Source organism: Oreochromis aureus, linkage group 9 (genome assembly GCF_013358895.1).
Source record: "Oreochromis aureus strain Israel breed Guangdong linkage group 9, ZZ_aureus, whole genome shotgun sequence".
In the NCBI taxonomy this organism is placed as follows: Eukaryota; Metazoa; Chordata; class Actinopteri; order Cichliformes; family Cichlidae; genus Oreochromis; species Oreochromis aureus.
The window spans coordinates 8502241-8522408 of record NC_052950.1 but is presented as its reverse complement, the minus strand read 5'-3'; the positions used below and the strand labels follow the sequence as shown (position 1 = coordinate 8522408).

Genomic DNA, 20168 nt, shown 5'->3' with positions numbered 1-20168 from the left:
TAAGCATGCATGCAATTAACCTGCTATGTTCTCATCTTCCCTCAACATGTATCACCTGGACACTCTCACCAGTGAAGCGTAAAACCCTCTTGGATGGAACATCAACTCCAAATCAACATAGATATGCAATGTGTATAAAATGAACTAAACCTGTGAATAGAATGAATGTGATGACAAACATATTCAATGCAATATGAACCCTGTAAGAAATATTACTGATAAAATAATGCTGTAAAACATGTTCTTAATGCATTTATCATAAGGCAGATTATATCGTAGCAATAAAAGAATCTCTAAATCCCAACAAAATATATAGAGAAAACCCCAACAATCAGGTGACTCCCTATGAGCAAGCGGTCGGGAACAGTGGGAAGGAAAAACTCCCTTTTAACAGGAAGAAACCTCCAGCAGAGCCAGGCTCAGGAAGGAAGTTAGCAGTGAGGGGAGGAAGACATGACAAAAGATACACTGCCGAGGAGAGCGAGAGATTAATGCTAACCAAAGATTAAATGCAGAGTGGTGTACAAACACAAAGAGAGTGAAAGAAAGACATAACTAGCATAACTAAGGGAGGATTCTGGGTCACATGATCCAGCTGTAACTATTAGCTTTATCAAAAAGGAAAGTTTTTAAGCCTAATCTTAAAAGTAAAGAGGGTGTCCATGTCCTGATAACAGGAGCTTCACAGCTTCATTAAGCTGTTGCAATTAATGTGTTACCCATGTCTGAATGACACAAAGCAAAAAAATTATTATTGACTTTATATATGTCAAAAAATCTTCCTATAACAAAATTTCCAAAGCACCTCAATTTCTATGTCAAGATACGATTTGCCTTCAGTCAACGGACTCACCAGTTTTCTTCTGAACATGTGATATTTGACCTTCAAAAATATGCTTTTTTTGCTAATTTCCAGGACTCAAGCTCGTCTCCAGGACCAGAGCAGCTCAGTGCTGTTGGAGAGGGAGTTGTTGAGTAGCAGTAAATTAGCATGAGGCTCCATCAGAGTCAGAGAGTGAGCGTGGTATGGCTTTCCGACAGACGTAATGAGCTCGGAGGATCTCCTGGGCTCCAAACGGCCTTTGGTTGGCAAACATAGAGGTAATGGAATTCCGGGTCTGGAAAAAAAGTCATACCTCCACATTTCCTGGGAATGTATGGATCCCTTACAGTTCTGAGAGACTTTCCAAAAGTAAACAAGGCCACTGTGGCTGCTTTGTCCAATTTTCCAAGCAGCTTTCAAAGGCCTGTATAAATTAAACTGCATTTTAAAGGCTTTTTTCTTTCAACCTAACCAGGTAACATGAGAACCTTCTACTTGTGTCAGCATGAGTAATTATCTGGCTCGAGATGACACCGATGCAGTTTTGTTACCACGTCCTCCTCTTTTTAACACATCTACAACTAATATTAAATTTAGCTGAACACATATTTCTATGTAATCTTTACTAAATGGAGATAAAGAAATCAGGCACTAAGTGAAGGAAACAAACATTTTTTTAAGATAATCTTGCAAGAAAGACGTCAAAGATGTGTCGCCACAAGACCCCAGGCGACACCAGAAACGTCTTTTAATCTGCGCTGGGGACATGTAAACAGTCATTAAGACGGTGGGAACCCTATTCATGCCTTTCAGCTGCTTGATAGATGTGGGATGCCTTGCCAATGTCTACACAAGCGGCGCACCAATGTAAAGCCGTCAACACTTTCAAGGAAGAAAAAAAAACAAATTAAAAAAAACCAAACTGGGAGCTCATGTGAATAACTTGGTGCGCACCTTTGCGACTGAGATGCATACACACAACAACACACACATCTATTCAGGTTGTGTGCAAAGCGAAGGGATCCACTCACACTCGCGATAATGTAGTTTTTCTTCTCTGGAGCTTCTATGGCAGATGTGCTAGTGCTGTAAAAGCGGAAGGGATGCATTGGGGGCTTGTTAATTAGCAGAGTGTTTTGAAAGGCCTCGCGTCCCGCCTTGGCTGGCAGGTTGGCAGCACCTGATTAGTGGGGAATAGCGAAGAGCTGAGACGACGCTCTAGTTCCCCAAAATAAAGAGGAAAAAATTCTCTTCCCCTCGCTCCCTCCGTCTCTCTCTCTCTATCTCGCAGACACACACACACACACACACTCGGGGGGCCCATATGCTGGCCTCATTTTTTCCTCATCTTCACCTGACAAATTGCATTCATGCTGTAAAAAAAAAGGACCGACCCTGGAGAGGGAATACATGTGTCTAAAGCTTCTCTTTGAACTGGAGATGCCGAGGAGATCATTAGACATACAACATTGTTTTCTGACATGAAACATGTTCCATTTAAAGGGCTGCAAATGACTTCATGCAACGACGACAGAAGCAGATATGAAGTTTGCAGAGTTTCAGAAGTTGTCGGTCTGCCTGAATTGACGTGTCATTTGGTCTTTGCGACCTTTAGTCCTGCACTTCTTACACGCGCGTTAGTCCTGAGTGACTGCCTTTTTATGCCTCTGAAACAGACGCGTGCATATCAGTAGACAGACGAATTGAAGGTTCTGTGCTCGTGATGTTCATAGAAGTGGGTGAACCCTACAATCGCCCAATGACAGCATTTCAACGAAAGGCAGAAATTACAGCTTAGGGAAGATTCACGTCTCTGTGGACCCATTCAGCGAGAGAGAGATGTTATGGGTAACTGTAGGTTGCAGAAGCTATGCACACACACACACACACACACACACACACACACACACACACACACACCTTCTTCCAAAATCACAAAAACATATCATACAGTCCTGTGTGGCAAAACATGCTGAATCCCAAATTTCCATCTGGAGGTGATTTTGAGAAAAAAAAGGGCAAATTATGTTCAAGTTATGTATAAGTATAAACTAAGCTATAAAGCAGACACACCGACTGTCAAGTCCAACATGGTGGGATCAACTGCTAGTACTATTCTAAAGTATACTCCTTTTGATAGATATTTGTGTTTCTATTGTGTCACAATCAGAATACTTTTTAATCCCAGAAGAAATTATGTGGCTACAGTTACTCCAAGACAGTAAGAACAGTAACTAACTAAACTAAATTAAATAATACAATGTATTACAAAGTAACAAAATATAACAAAGTAGCTCTAATAAATACAAATAGCTCTAATTATAAATATCTCAGTGTATCCCGTCTTTAAGTCTAACATCATTAGTCGTTTCCAGGTCCAAACTCCGCTTCAGGTCCCAAAGTCAAAAGAACTTTGCGGCATCACTGAGAGTTACAAACTGTCTAAATTCTTTCATCTGTAATAAAATGATCAGTGTTGCTACTCTACCAGGTGTAACTATTAAGTTTAACATCCAGGCATCCATGAAAAGAGAATTTATGAAATTTAACAGAGTTAAAAGTTAGAAGTTAGAAGTTGCCTCTTCTGGTTCATTCATGATTCCATCTTTTCCAGAAAAGCACGACTATAGAAGCTTTTTTGGAGTACGTGCTGTGGCCGGCCTGAGTATTTGTTAGCTTGATGTGGAAAACTAACAAATATGGCCCAGTTTGATTGATTCCTGTCTAGCGGAGGCTATTCTGAGACATCGCTGAAACTTTACAATCATTTTATTTTATTATGTAGTGTGTGGTTGTGGCAGTGGACCCAAAATGCAGACCAAGGCAGGCAGGTGGAAATGAAAACTCAAAATCTACTTTTAATGGAAATCCCAGGTACAGTCCAAAAGTAACAAAGTCTAACGGGTGACAAAATCAAAGTATGGGGAAACTGTAGGAGCAGGAACATAAACCAAGAAGAAACATGTCAGGAAGAGTTACCAACTGCACTGACAGAAACAGGAAGGAAGTCATAACAGCTGCAGAAAACACAGGTGCAGACAACTTGGGGAACAGGACTGGAGAAAGAAAAGTGAATACTAAACACATGAGAGAAAAGATTAATAAAATAAAACAGGAAGTAACATAACGGGAACACCTACTATCCCTCAAGATTAACAGGTGAGTGTAACCAAGGAAACTATGGACGATAAGACAACAAGCCAAAGTTCAGGACACCATGCAAAGGAAATGCAACTCAATAAGGTCCAAGACCCAGCACCACAGCACCACCACATTTGGAGGGATTCAACAGAATGCAGAACAGTTACCTATTAGGAGGTAACCCATACAGACGAATAGCACTGCGGTCTCGTGGGTAGGACTGGTGCCTGGAATTCACCGGCTTCCCGGGACAGTTATGTGTGGACTTTGCATGTTGTCCCTGTGCTGGATTTCCCTAGCTTCCCCCTGCAGTCCAACGACATGCATGTGGTTGGGTTAATTGGCCAGTCTAAATTGGCCGTGTGAATGTGAATGGTCATCTGTCTCTCTGTGTTAGTTCTGCAATAGACTGGCGACCTTCCAGGGCATACCTCTTCATTCTCTCAATGACAGCTGGTAATGGGCTCCAGCCCCCACGTGACCCTGTAGTGGATAAGCAGAAGAAAATAGATGGATGCATGGATACAGGCAACAACACAACAAACAGAAGAGATTTGGTGTTTCTTGGTTCAGCTTAACATCCTGGACATGAAGCTTAATCTGTAAGAAGGGCCACCATGCATCCAACCAGATGGGGACACCAGATCCGGGGTGGTACAGGTTACCAGGACCTCCCTTTCGCTGGTCCCGGGTTCAGCTAATGGACATCTGTCACAGTCCCATGACACTAGAGCCAGCCACTGTCAGAGCCACAATGAAATATGTATGAAACAAGAATGTTTAGCAGTGGGCCTGCCGCTGCTAATCAATGATTCGATCCACTGGCGCCCAATGTGGAATACATTTATTATACATTATCTTTTCATGCAGTCAATTTTATGCATTCTGATTCCACCTCCAGCCGTACTGCATTGAAATGAGGCAAAGATGAAATTGTGTTTAAAATTTAAAGTGGTTCCTTTGCCCCAAGCTACATGCCCTCCTCACTGTCGTGCACACAAGACTGTTGAAAAAGTGAGGTATTTTCTTCCTCCTCTCGCCGAGCATCTGCCCCAACAATTGCACAGCCAGTGCGTCCTCAAACAGCAGCAAACATTTCTTTGTGACACAAAGTGGTGTCAATTAAACTCCTCTTTCTAATTATGCTACAAAACAGAGAAAAAAATAGGTGTCCTGTGTGGCAGGCCAGAGCTAAGTGACCTGAACAGGAGTTAGCAGTGGCAGCCAAGGGCAAAGCTGGCTAATGTAAACCAAATCCTGTACCTGGGGAGCACAGCCTATTCAGGCTAATCCACTAGCCTGGAGGCTGCTGCTTTAATAGGGGCACTGTGGACCTAGTCATTGTCCTCTCTGCTCAAGGAGTCCAATGCAACATGTTAGCCCCACCGAGCTGCACAGCCCCTCCACCCACTGCTGCCTGAATGTTTATCTGAGGCACATAGGAGGAGGAAGCTGGAGGAGAAACAAAGTGAGACTGTGTATTTGCCCATATATGTGTGTGTGTGTCTGTGTGTTACTTTGGTGTTGCACAGTTGATGATATGCTATTTTTAAAGGCAACAACTCTCAGCCCACAAAAAGAAACAAAGTGCATTTCCCATGTAAGCTTGTAAAACAGCCTGAGATGCTTTGACTCGAGGTTAGCGCAGACAACAACGCATAAAAGAGGGGTGGGGGAAGAAATATAAATAGACCGAAGGGAACGAGGATCTGCTGGATTGTAGTGGATGTGTTATCAAATGCACCTTTCTCCGTAGGCCTGTCATTTGGCACCAGCCACCGAGGGAGCAATAGCAGCTGTCAGCAGCAGCCCTTTACATATCTATCCTCCCAATACATCTCATTGGATTTGATTCATTTTACCTGAGGCATTTTTGTCAATCCTCCTCTCAGATTCTTCCATTATGTGTGTATGTGTGTGTGAGAGAGAGAGCCATGTGCACATAGCTGCATTCTGTTTGTAAGTTTTTCTCCGCTCTGTAGCGTGTGCACGCGTGTGCGAGACTGTGCAGAGCAAAGGAGTATTTACACACATGTTTACCTCTGCTGCCATGGGAGCCCGGAGTACGCCAGGGGCTGCCGGGGTTACACAGCAGGGGAGGAAGCCTGTGAAGGGCTGCCTCGGTAAACCCACTGATTATCTGTACCATTAATTCACAACTCCTTGACCTTGCTGCTTAATCTATATTCCAGTACCAGTCTCAAGTGGCACAGTGGAGGCGGCCAGGCTCATACATCCTGATCCGGGGCTCTCTCAGGACACAGAACCAATGCATCTCTGTGTGTGTGTGTGTGTTTTCTTTTTTTCTATTCTTGTTTTTTAAAGCAAACAGCAATCTTCAAGGCTGAAAAAGAAAGCAAACAAGTCAAGTACAAAAACTGCAGTTCCTCCAATGGTCACTTGAGGCCGGCTCCACAAGTTAGATATTTCCCATAAACTTCCATCTTTAACATTTTAACAGCCTGCTCCAAAAAGTGTTCTTGTTTATAGAGCTAATTAGCATCATTGTGGTACTAAGGCTGCGTTCATGCACATCGTTTAGCCCGTGTCACACGGCAAAAATGATGTCGCATCCACTGGCACACTTTTTGTAACCAGGCATGTTGCACCGCTGCCGCCACAGTACAGAAGCTCAAAGTCACACATTATACATGGGGATGATGTTGCAACAGTTTGAAAAAACATGAGAGTTTGTGGGTGGAGAAAAACACTGTGCAATGTCTTTGTTATATCAGCTGATGTGACGTGTGGCCTGACTGGTGACACCTATTGTTCAGGAGAATACTGCAGCGGCTATCTGTGCATAAAAAGAAGTGTCTGCGTCATGATGTAAATACTGGTGCATTAAACAGGGCATGAAAGTTTTATAGAAGAGCAGTTTGAATTTTGTTAAAGCGTAAAAGCAGCTGTCTGCGGAGGCTTAACAGCCGCTAATTTGCATCGACTTGGACTTCTCTACCATTTTTTTTAATTTAAAGAATATTTATTGGAATTATCTGACGAAAAATACAGCTTGCTGTGTGATATTGCCGGTCAAAGAAGCATGTGTTCCAGCTTTGGTGAAGGAAAAATTAATATTTCATAGTCCTGTTAGCAGGTATGTGTATCTGTGTTTGAGCGATGAGTCTCCCATGAGCCCATAAGCAGTATTGCCAACTCCTCAGTAAGGAAAATCGCTATTGGCTGTCCTAAAAGTTGCTAGAAGTCGCTAAATGATGTCATTGCCTAATTTGCATAATTGGTCATGCTTATGTAATTGTAACCGACGCTGTAGGAGAGACAAATAACATTGTGGAAGAGACATGAAGTGAGTAAAAAAGACCCTAAATGAATATATTTAGAACTACAAATTAAATTTCTTTTGCAATTATTGTTTTGTCACAGTTCCAACTCTCCTACTTTATCCGGGCTTGGGACTGACAAAAGTAACCCATGATAGGCACTCTGGCGAAAGAACTGACTGCATTACAGTCAGGGCAGGAGCGGCAGCTTCACTCATGCACGATTCATTTGCAGTTTGGATGCGTAGGTGTGAACATCTCCTGCTGTGACAGCAGCTGGGGGCGACTGCTGCGTGGGGACTGTCCGCTGCCTGTAAGCACTTTGGCATAGGTAAGGTGCCCACGGCAGCACCCACTGCTTGTTGAGAGTAAGAGCAATACATGCTTTCACGTCAAAAAGTCATCGTAAGTCTCCTATAACACCAGAAAAAGTTGCCAGAAAGGCACTAGTCGCTTTTTAGAATAAAGTCGCTAAGGGGGTCTGAAAACTCAAAAACACAAGTCTAGCCTCTTGTGTGTTAACCTCTTGTTCCAAATGAAACCCAGTAAAACTGCAGGCAAACAGTTTTTCCCAATCCTGAGTCCAGAACTCTAACCCCAATGGGTGACATCACCAGCGGCTATCTCCATCTTTTATTTACAGTCTGTCATTTAGCCTTGGAACGGTTGTCTTTGGACACCAGAAGCAGTAGCTGACACAGAAGAACATCCAGTGGCATTTATGCATCAGATGTGGCATTTGAATTTTGCACTGTTTAATTTGGAAATAACATTTCTTGTAGAAGCAAGTGAAAAAGAGTATTTTTACCCCTTAATGCTTTGGGGTTGTCGTGGGGGGGTTTAATCACTCTAAATGTAAATTAAGATTTGCTAAAGTGTAAGCAACTTTTTTTTCCAGCGCCTTTGTGAGATTAAAAAAAAAAAAAAAGCTCCCCAGGATCTGCACATCCGTCTGCAGCCATGGCTGCAATATGGAGGTCAGTTTCATAATTAACCCCTTACACAATGTAAGGGAAGGCACGGGTAGAGGGGGGACATCAGTTGCTAATGTACATTACTTCAGGAGCGATATTTTCCTTACAACTTTATTCCTGACTCTGGGGGAAACGATTAAAACTGCATCTGAATTCCACGCCCTATACTTGTTAAATTTACTTTGTCATGTTACAGTGAGGATGTACTTCCAACTAAGGTGTGTGTATCCAACTACGAGCGACTCCTGTCCCAACATTTTGAAGCTGTTCTTGCCGCTCATCATCATCAGAGCGACATCACTCTTTGATAGCTCCATTAACCTCGGGGGGGAAAAGGTTAACTGCTAGTATTGTACTTTATTACTTCCCATCTACTTTGATCCAACGGCACCTTTTCACCTTTCGGCTGACAGGAAAACCCCTTTTTTGGCTGTACGTCATAATTTGAGAGAGGTTGTAGCAACGTCATTGTCAATCCAGCATCTCTCCCATCCCCTCCCTATCCTAGTTCTTGCAGCGTCGTGCCCTGCCGAGGTGGACGACAAGCTCTCGGTGGGTGATGAAAATGCATTCTCCTGGCTTAATTGAAAGTAGAGCTGTCATGTTCCACGCAGACAGCCACATGTAATTATTCCAGTCTGCCAGGCTTCAGTTTGCCTGTCAGCTACCTGCCTGGGCTGCCTGCTGCTGCTGCTAGAGGGTGTATGGAGACAGAAAGCGAGGGAGGGGTGGTAGATAGAGGAGGAGAGAAATGAAGAAGTGTGTGTGTGTGTGTGTGTGTGTGTGTGTGTGTGTGTGTGTGTGTGTGTGTGTGTGCGCATGCATTCGGCCTGGCTGGGGAGTTTCACTGGAGGGGTGCATAAAAAGCAGTGATCTTCCAATTTGTCTCTGCTGCTCGTCCTTTCTCCCCCCTCCTCTGCCCCAGCCCCCATCTTTAACTCTCTCTTTCTACCTACTTTTCTCTTGTGCCGGCACCCTCCAGTCAATCTCTCCATTTCTGTCTCCATATTTCCTTCTTCACAAAAAGAAAAAAGAAACGGGAGTAAAGAGAGAGGAAGAGTGAGCGACAGTAAATGTAGGCCCTCCACAGATAGCCCAGGCCGCTAAACATAGCCCGCTTGGTTCGACATCGACTTCAATTTGGGGAACCTCAGAGTATTTTGTTCCTCCATGTGGCAATTAGGATGTCAAATCAAACTTGGGAAGGCAAACAGCAGAGCAAGCCTCCTCGCTGCTATTTCCAGACACCACATCTCTGTCTCAAGCACACACACACACATACACACACACACAGATACAAGCTGCTTTTCCTCACACAGCTATCCATATCTCTTAAGGATTACACAAACTCTGTAGCTGCTCAGAGAGCGCTTCCTTCTCCCTCACATGGACATTGAAACACACACATGCACACACACAGACACACACACTGACAGTGTTATGGAAATGATCACATCCCCTAACAATGTTCCTGACCCGGCGGTCAGAGAAGCCATAAATCGGGGTGCTTTAGCGGAGGCCTGACCTCTGACCCTTCCAACACCGGGCCTGTCCTTACTGTCAGTCAGGCCTTTATCTTCCTCTGACCTTTAGACATTACCCAGACAACAAGGGGGCCAAGCCAGAGCCCTCACCCAAAATCGCACAGCTTTTTCCCCTGCGTCTCACACCGTGACATCAGTGCGTGCTCCCTACTCCAGGACAAGTCACTTCCAGCTTTACTAATGCTTCGGATGTTTTAGTCTGAAGCATTCAAAGCCAACAAATGATTCTGCTTTGTAATCTAATTTTTTATTGATCAAATAGAGAATTTTTCATGCCATAATTTTCAGAGTAAGTATAAAGTATAAGTAAGTAAAAATATGTTGCGTTGACATTTAAAGTGCTTTTAAGGTTAAATTGTGTTCTCTCTTCCTAGTTCGTCATGGCTTTTTTCCTAAAATGGAGGACAATGTGACTGCAGATCATTTCCCAACTAGCACGGACCTCCCTAAATTCCACAGTGTTCCAGATATTCCATGACCAGTGTATGCAGGATGTAAATATTTCAAGTCCTGCATGGATTTTGTATTCAACTCAATACAGACTACGACGAGGCCTCTCTGGTTTACGGGGGTTTTCAAAGGATCGACCACATGAAGGCACTGCCTGCTTTGCTCCACTGTTTCCTTTCCTCTTCATTTTCTCTTTTAACCATCAAGCACTGTAAATTATAATTGCTCTGATCCCATTCAAATGCATTTAATGACAGACCAATGGGGTAAATGATAGCTTTTGAAAACACTTTGTGAATCACTAGCCTAAAACCTCAGTCTATGTGTTTGTGATTGCAGGAAAGTGTTGCTCTGTGCCAACCTGGGTCAGCATTTCTAAGAAGACTTTTAAATGAAACGCGGACCCCGCTGTTCATCTGCAGGGGAGGCTGTCCGAAGGCCCGAGACACTCAGGAATTTGGGGCTTTGTGGGGCAGGGGCTGCTGGGAGGGGGGTACTAGGGACTCGATCTGGGTCACTGCTTTTGAGCCCCCCAAACCCCATTCAACATATAACATGTCATAAGCATCAAACTAAGGCAAACAAACTCCAGTTTAGCAAGTCATTTATTCTAACTCTGACCAGGGCAAATATTGTTTTTAGAAAGTGAAATATCATTAGCCATCTGGCTGTTTCTGTGTGGGGTCTGCATGTTCTCCACGTGTCTGTGTGGGTTCTCTCCGGGTACTCCTGCTTCCTCCCACAGTCCACAGACATGCAGTCACTGTTAGTTAGCTTAACTGGTGCTTCTAAATTGTTCAAAGGTGTAAATGTGACTGCGAATAGCTGTCTGTCTCTCTGTGTTAGCCCTGAGAAATCATGGCAACCTGTCGAGGGTGTACCCGCCTCTTGACCTATCAGAGCTAGGACAGCGCATACCTGAAATGAAAGCTAAAGATAACGGACGGATAGACATATTATTAGTGTTATTTGTATTTTTTTATAATAGAAGGATCAATCAAACATTTTCTCAGATTTTCTTTAAATCTTGAAGTTTAACTCAGGGTCAGTGTTTTTGTCTCATTAAGTGGAATAGGGATAGGAACAAACTTCCTCCACATGTCCTTGCTACTTTGCCACTCAAACTTCCTCAGTGACATGCCTTGAAATCGGAATCAGTGACAGTTTAAAAATATTCTGCTATGTTTCATGCCATATAACACAAACTATTCACTTTAAATGTAACAATTGGAGTGATAATAAGGGCTGAGTGATAACAGGCATGTATCTTTAATAACCTTCAAAAGTACTCATTGTAGGTTGCTAACACTCAATAAAAAAGTACAGACTGCTTCACAATAAATCTGAAAACAAGTTAAAGCTAAAGGGGATGGTGGGGTCAACCCATATCCTTACAGCAAACATCCACCCACCCCACAGCGAAGTGACAGGCACTGCTGGGCTCAGCCTTCATTTAAACCAGAATGTACCATCTGCCATCAGGGGTGAAATAAAATAAGTGCTCAAAATCACCACAGTTGTAAAGAGAACATTTATTCAGGTGACTGTTTGGAATTGTTGGCATCTAAGGTCAAGTATGAACACGCACACATCTCTGGTCTGTGGCCTGCTTAAGAGCCGTTTTACCTTTTCTTCAAATACTCGACAGCAGCCACTCCAGTCACACTACACCACAGACATCAGTGCTTGGTACACGTTACAGGTGGATATCTGAGCTTAGTTTGATTTCTATGGAGCATTTGCTGCTATCAAGCAGGATTTCTTTATTTAATATTTAGTACTATAGTAAATAGCCATCGACTTCCCTTAACAGAACATGGTATCAGCATAGCCTTTTATTTAAAACAAATGATTTGCTATGGAAACAAATACTTCAATTCTACTTTCATTTAAGATGTTGGACTTGAAGTTGCAGCTCGGCCTCTTCTCTCTGTTTGGTGGAGTGTAGTGTTTTCTACTGATTACAGGGCGGTTGCTGTCGGAGGACATTACCCACCTCCAAGCAGCCTCCTCCCAATGTGATGACAAGCTCTGAAGAAATCCTTCACACAGCTGGAAGCTCAGGGGCCTCAGACTTCAGAGGCGTGCGCCCGGCCCCCTTGACACGAACCACGCCGATGTGTACAGTATTGTCTCTTTACTTCTCTCCCTCCCATTCCCTCCCTCTTCCCCTCCTTTCTCGCTCTGCCTCTGTTTTTTCCCCCCGCTGCACTTTGACACGCCCTCTCTCGCTCTGTCAGAGTCTTTAGCAGTTCATTTGAAGTCTGGTTTCACAGCGGGCAAACACAGTTAATTAAGGGAGTTGAAAATATGGCAGATATTTTCTTTGTGCACTTCAGCAGGAGTTGTTTTTTTTTCCCTTTTAATACATGCATGAAAGATGATTTGTTGGTACCTTTATGCCTCATTAGTTCTAGGACTGATTAAATGGGTGCATTAGCAGTTTTTGGCCATGCTACAAGCTTGTTTTGAGGCGTGTCAGTCGGTTGGTCAAGAGCGAAATAGCCCATCTAGGGACGTCCAATGCAAGTGAAGCTTGTGCAGTAAATGCTGTCACTGTGGTAGTCAAATAAAGACATTTTAAAAACACAACAAAATAAAAAACAAAAAATCATTTTTAAAATTTATATTAAAACACTTCCTTGTAATTTTAGTTTCTCCAAGTAAGTTGTCTGCGTGATTTTGTCCACTCCAGGTTAACATGCGCCATAACTGGTGTAACATTCCAGACAGTTGTAGCTCCACTGCCACCTTATTTTCCATTTTAATGAAATGGGAACATTAGTCAGGCTTTGAATCGGTTTTTCTCAGGCCAGCTTGGGGTGCCGAAACTGAGCCCCTACGAGCAGAACAAAAGTCACTTCTTTCCTACGAATAAGTTGCAAATCTGGGCCAGCCACTGCTGAGACCCACCGTGGCCCTTGGGCTCACTTAAGGAAGGGCTGTAAAAACCATGACTGATTTACATCGGTGCTGCCCGGGCTTCCGCAGAGCAGCGCCGCCTCCCCTGTTCCACTGTGGGTGCTTCGGAGACCCACAGAGGGCTGGGCTCAGAGAGTGCAAGAGGTGTAGAGCGGGGGAGAAGAGAGAGAGAGAGAGAACGAGAGGCGCAAGAACCGAATAGGAGAGCAGGAAGGAGAAGAAGAAGGAGAGAAAAGAGAGTGAAAGAGTGAACGGGTGAGGGGTGGGCGGGGGAGAGGTCACAGGGGCAGAGCAGGGCACTCCCAATCAGCACTGTGTAAACAGGCCTCCTCCTGGAGTGGACAGGTTGCGGGGGGGGTAGTAGTCCTCCACGGGCCACTGAGGCTGTCAGCAGAGCAGATAACTGATGGCAGGAATGTGGCATTTGTTCTTAAAAAGAGGGAGAGAGGGAGGAAGAAAAGGAGGGAAGGAGGGGAGGAGGAGGAGTTCAACTAGTGGCAGAAAGTGGGGGCCGCCAATTAACATCTACTTGATGCATTCATACAGCCGGGCCTCTGGCTCCTTAAGCCCTGCAGCTGCATTTGTGCTGGCAGGCAGCTCCCTGCTTCCCCGGCCTCGAACGCTCACACGGAGATCTCCTTAATGACACAACAGTCTCGGGTCCACCAGGCTTACATTGTCAGACTGTTCAGTCATTACTCCGTAGGCTGCTGGTCAGGGGCTGAAATATGTGAAAAAGTTTATTTGCTTCGGAATCGGTAGGCCGGTTTTCCTCGTAAACAAAGAGCCAATTGGCAGCGTACTCGAGCTCCCAGATAAAACTACCCGCCTAATCTTTTAATCTCTTATTACACTATATCACCACAGATTCTGTCAACTTCTCGAACACCACCTCGTGTCTATCTCGTCTCGATGTCTTCCATTTACAAAAAGATTGCGGTTAGGAAGACTGACACCAATTTAGGAGTTAAGCTGCACCGACGGGATTAATGTGATCCTCAAGTCAAGTCCTGTCTGCAGCCTCTGCGTGTGTCCTGTCTGCCTGCAGACAGGCATTCATCTTCCTCTGATCCCAAAACAGTTATTAGCCTGTCCTCCCATCAGGAGAATACGGAATCGAGATCGGAGTCTGCTGACCTGGTGACTGTGCTCAAAAGAGAGACACGGTTCTCCCTGCGTGCCTTCACTCAGCAAATGGAGCCATGATCCCCGTCATTGACCCTCCCTTTACCACCACCCGTCGTGGTGGCCTTTGAGGCCAAGTGAGGTGTAAACAAATCCAATATACACTGCATTGTATGGCACCCCAAGGGTCCCGGTGAAGTTACTCTAGAGGTACAAATCACTTCGGGTCACGGTTTGCTTGCTTTTTCTTGCTCTATTTCCCTGAGGTCGCAGTTCCCCACGCAGGGAACGCTACCCAGCCACCCACCGCTACCATCATACAGGTTTATTTACATTTCCAAGTCCGAGATTGATTGAATGGGCCCCTTTTTGGAAGTGTACCTCCACGGGCCTGCTTAGTGTTCAAGCTGGAGACCACCATGCAGAGAGGGGAAAGGTCCATACAGTCTGCTTCCTATATCACCATGTCATCCAACTCTACAGACAGCGAGGATTTCGGTCCTTAGGCTACCATATATCAGCGCTATCAGTTTGACTTGCATCTTATTGATGTTTCTCTGGGCCTGCTTTTTGCTTAAAATTTAAAATGAGAATTCCCCCAAGTTTTATGTAAATGCTGTTTTCGACCTGTGGCCAATTCAGCAAAACTTTGTTCTTGCACAACAACTCTGTCTGAGAAAAATGCAGCTCACAGAGAGCTGGATGCTTTTCCAGCCTGACTCATTTATTTAGAAAAAGGACGAGTTGAACTGGGAAGGCACCATTAGCAGTGATTGGTGCTATTTACTTAACAAACAAAGAAAATCTGATGAAAAAAGATGTCAAGGCTGTCTTTGGGAATATCATCTCCATCTTACCCCTAACCAGCTCCTTTCTTGCTAATGATTATTTAATGTTAGCCACATAACCCCTTGTTTGCATTCCTATCATGTAATTTTTGTAAATTGGCCCAGATTCCTGGCATTTTTTCTTCATTGCTTCACTTCATTCAAGGACATGCAGCTGAGCACAGTGTTGTGTAAATAGGGGTGTACAAACAGCACTGCAGGTCAGCAGGGCAGAGGACAACTATCCGTTTCCTGGAGAACACCCTCTCCTAAACGTAGCGGACAGTTATCAGGTCACTGTGCGTTCAGCCTCAGGGCGGGGGCAGCTGCCGGTCTGCATACTACTTCTACATTATTAGAGAAGTGCAAAGGAATGTGCGACAATCCGGTGCGTGGGAAAAGCACACTATTACTGACCAGTAAGGACAGAGCTTTCTGGTGGTATCTGGTTTCTGACACAGGCTTCTGCATGTTATCGAGCCTCTAAAGTTTTGTGCAGAGGTAGGCGGACTGATCGAAATATCAAAGTATCAATATCAACGCTGGTATTGGAACGATACTAGAACAATATGATCAACGCTTTGATCCTATTTACTTCTATGCTCTCCCAAAAAAACATTTCAAAATACATGAGAAGATTAAAAGTGGGTTTTATTTTGTTAATTCATTATTGTAGAAAGTAAAATAATTTTAGTGGTCTTTAAAATGTGTTCAGACTTCACTCATTTCCTTTGGAAGTTGAAAGTAGTGGTATTGGTAATACTGGTCCTGTATTTACATGGTATCTAAACAAGATTTGCAGCATAAGATTTTGCATAAGCCTACAAATTAAACGTATAAGTTGTAGGCTCAAGCTACCAATGTTAATCATGGTGAGTCTTACACCTATAAAAGGAATGACAGAGGCAGTTTCAGCATCCCTGGATGCCAACAAAAGCTCCTTTGTGCCCACTTATGTCACTGCGAGGTGCTGCTGGGGCGTTTTGGAGGAGCCCTCACTTGCATTAAGGACCTGTCGGAGGTTGCACAGTTCAGTGGAGCAGCAGCGAGTCTATTTGTCTGCGTGAGAGCTACGTGCACCTGCCTGCGTCTGAACACATGAATAAGAGATTGCGTTACGGGCCAGTGAATCAATTCACATAATATGATGTAGTGCAGTCAAAAGATGGCAGTTGCTCCAGATGCATATCACTTAAGTTCACTTTTTGGCTAATTGGATGTGACATGCCTGCGAGGCTGTGCAACCAAACTAATGTGAGCAGCAATGCAGCCTGACTTGTCAGCTGGGGCTGACGCTGTCGAGTCAAGTCACAGCCAGCAAGTATTCTCCTTTAACTACAAGTTGCATCCTTTGTTTTACTTTGTTTTACCCAGCTGAACTCATGCATGTACATGTTAACAGATTTTTTAACTAGGTGTTATTTATATTTTTAAAATTTCACTGAAGCTTCTGCATTAGGTTTCTAGTAAAGCTGTGCATTTGTACTACCCTTTGCTGTGTAAGTTACATGTTTAAGGCTAACGATTTCATCTATCATCAGGTCATTTTTAGCTGTTAAAATATGTATTGTAACCATTTAACATTTAGTGATTAAAGTATTCTTTAAAATCAATGCACTGTTACTGTTTCAGGCTCTGTCCAATGAGTGATTCCCTGTCCAAACATTACTCTTGTTTTACTTTTGGTTTTTTTTTTGTTTGTTCTTTACTCTTCTTTATCGCCTTCTCTACCTTCTTTAATGGGAGGTCTCTTTTCCTAGCTTCCACACATATTTAATTTGTCCCAGCATTCACCATTATAGTTTTCTGGGGAAAGCTCCTGATAGCTATCAGCTAAAACACAAGCAATATTCTCTTTGTGTTTTGGTGCTATAGGCTAGACCAGGGGTCGGCAACCTGCGGCTCCGGAGCCGCATGCGGCTCTTTAGTCCTTATTCTGCGACTCCGCGTGGTTTGGGAAAATAAATTAGAAGTATTTAGCTGAAGTGTATTTTATTTATGTTAGTTCTTTTTAACTCGTAGTTCTAAATTGGAAGATTGTTGTGATTTTGAAATATAAAAATAAAATTATATTCTATTATTTTTTCATCGCTCAAAATAAGCGTCACACTCGCGGAAGCCGGTGTACCCGCCGAAACGCCATGCATTTATCGAGACTTTCAACCCCAGGTAGGCCAATTACGGATCTTCGGATCCACATTATGTCAGCAGCTGTTCTCCACCGTGAACTATGTTAAAGACAAACACCGTGAGTAAACTGACTTCCTATATCCCCGATTTGCGGATTCTGTGCGCAGAGGTTCAGGAGCAGAAGTCCCATTGTAAACAAATCACGGCAGACCCAACGATGTTTCCATGAACACGCTTTTGAGCATCTCTTTATTGAGCACTTTTCACACACGGTTGCTGTACGCATACAGCCGGCTGTAGCTTTTCAGCTCAGAGCCCGACATACACCACCACCAACACAACAGCGCAGATGGCGCAGACGTAAAGGCAGCGAGGCGTGATTGCGGGTGTCGCTCAGGTGCGTCCGACTCCCCTGCAGCGGCGCTGCAAACCACGCCCCGCCGCACGCATTAACCAGGTAAAATACATATTTAGGCAGAATTTTGCAAATATCTATTTTTCATTTTTCAGCAGCATAGAGCTTTTTTCCAATTATTTTTTAAGAGTCATGTCAAGGTTCCAACAGCCCAAAGGCGATATAAGGGAGGCGGCTGACAACAGTTTTTGTTTGTTACATGGATCATTTTAGTTCAGCTGGGTGTCTTTCCTTTTGTTATATTTCTTTAAGAGTTCAAAATGTGTTGATTACATAAATATAATTTAATTTTCTCTGTAGCACTTCATGGATTTCATAAGCAACACACCTTAGTTGTTCACACAAAGCACAAAGGTAAAAAACAATATATACAGTGTTATCTTCATTTTAGATGTCAAAATTTTGACATCTAAAAGTATTTGCGGCTCCCAGTGTTTTCTTTTGCGTGGAAACCGGGTCCAAGTGGCTCTTTGGGTGTAAAAGGTTGCAGACCCCTGGGCTAGACACAGCTTTCAGACCTGAAAATTAAAGCCAACATAAAGCCTTTTTTAATTACCACCAGGGGACAGCACCTGTGGTTGCAAATAGACTATACAGACATCAGTTTAGAAGTTTATAAGAAAATAATGTCCTAAGATCTGACCAATGTAAATAGTTTCCTGAAAGTTTATGAGCTCAGGGTCTCATTTCAGGAAGGTTGGATATTCCGGGATATGCTTACTAGCTAACAACTTGAGACTGACAAGTCGTTAGCCAGTTAATGCCTTCCAGATCAAGTTGGAAATTAGACTTTCTGAATTCCCAGTCAGAATTTTTTATTTTAAACTAAGAAAATTGGAGCAGCCCCACAAACCCAGAGTTAACAATCCAAGATGGCGGCAGCAGTTGACCTTTTAATCTGTACTGCCACTGTTGTGTATTTGAGACTCACTAAATTAGCCAATGCAGAGAACTGAACAGGCTCTATCCATGAATGTGCTGCAGCTGTGTTTTTGAGTGCAAAAAAACTAGTATGGTGCTGTGTTGTTAGTACTGCATGAACGGTTTTACCTTACCAACAAGCAAAACAAATCCTGTTTTTCAAGCTTTTCCAACTTTACTAATGAAACGCTGTAACTGTAACGTCACTCCCGAGTTACCGACATCCGACTTCCAAGGTAAGTGGATTGCAGCACATGCACACATCTGGCTTCAAAGCACAATTATAGCAAAAACATTTATACTCTCAGGCTTCAGAACAGGACTCCATAAAACAGTGGGTAATGCCACAGGACTATGCGTACAGCTTTTATGCTGTCTATGTGCTTAAAGGCAACACTAATGGTTAACACCAATAGGTACCAATATTCTACAGCATTCATACTGTACTTACTTTGTAAACCAAAAGACTTGCTCATTTTTAAAGAGTTTAACCATTTATCCTCATATAGTCTTGCATGTCAGCTAGCATTTATGAACTCCATGTTGCGGCCCATTGCACGTTTGGATATATTTACATTAAATACATTTTTGGCTACCTACCCCAAAAATGCCAACCCTGGCTGGGAATCACTTACATTCAGTGTCTCTCAGTAATAACTTGATACCAAAATATAAACCTTGTCTCATTTATCTGAGACTGAATACATTCTTTACACTCTGGCTCATCATCTTTTTTGGCCTAACCACTGAACATGCGAGGCAGAGGAGATTTAATTAAGCTAGTCTTGGGAGAATAATAAGCTCTACACAATTAAGCAATGTTGTGTAACTGCTTTTCCCAAATCTAGCTGGGCTACTGCAGGATAGGTGGGTCTGAGCAGCACATCCTGAGGCTAGCTAGCTAGTGCAATTACAGTGCTGTCTCACAGTATTAGGTAATTTTAAATATAAAGGGTTTGGCCTGGTTTCTCTTTGCCCCAGTTAAAATTCCCTTTCTGCTCTGCCTAATTAGACAAAAACAGCTCCATCCTGCACTGTAAGTCTTAACAGCCTAACATCGCTGATGTTTTAAACAGATGGACACAGAGCATGTACGATTGGATCACACCGTTCTGTCTGTTTAATGCAGATAAAGACGACAGTGCAGCACCTGCGCCTTTATTACTGATCAAAGTTGCACATTTTAAAGAGTAGAGACCGTATCCAGCATTGCCAAAAGGGACCTGAGCGATTCAACAGATGCGGCTTCGTTCGTTATCTATGGAGGAATGTCAAGATTCAGATGTGTGAAACGGCATTCACTGAACACCGTCAGACGCTCCGGCACACACACCAATTAAACCAAACTGACAGGACACACAGACGCTCTACATGGGATTATTTTACACGTGTTTAGATTATTCCAAATGCACGAGTGTTGGGTTTTTGTCCGGAAGCCATTAATATTAACTATGGCAAGAGAAGAATGCATTTGTCAAAGCTTTGCTGTGGTTTGTTCGCTATCTGTAAAACAAGGAACAGAGAAAATATCTGACTTGAATATACAGGCTAGTAGTTCTGCTTTTAACAGCGGCACAGCTACGTTTTCACTCATCTTAGCATGATGATATTGAAA

General features: G+C 43.4%; 1 long non-coding RNA gene across 1 annotated transcript in view; it reads right to left on the bottom strand.

The window, feature by feature from the left end:
• Positions 1 to 3657: 3657 nt before the first annotated feature.
• LOC120442026 overlaps positions 3658 to 20168 on the bottom strand; it is a 31052-nt gene continuing 14541 nt past the window's right edge. Inside the window, exon 2 of the long non-coding RNA XR_005614475.1 lies at positions 3658 to 4447. This is a non-coding gene — a long non-coding RNA (uncharacterized LOC120442026). The remainder of the gene's footprint in view (positions 4448 to 20168) is intronic.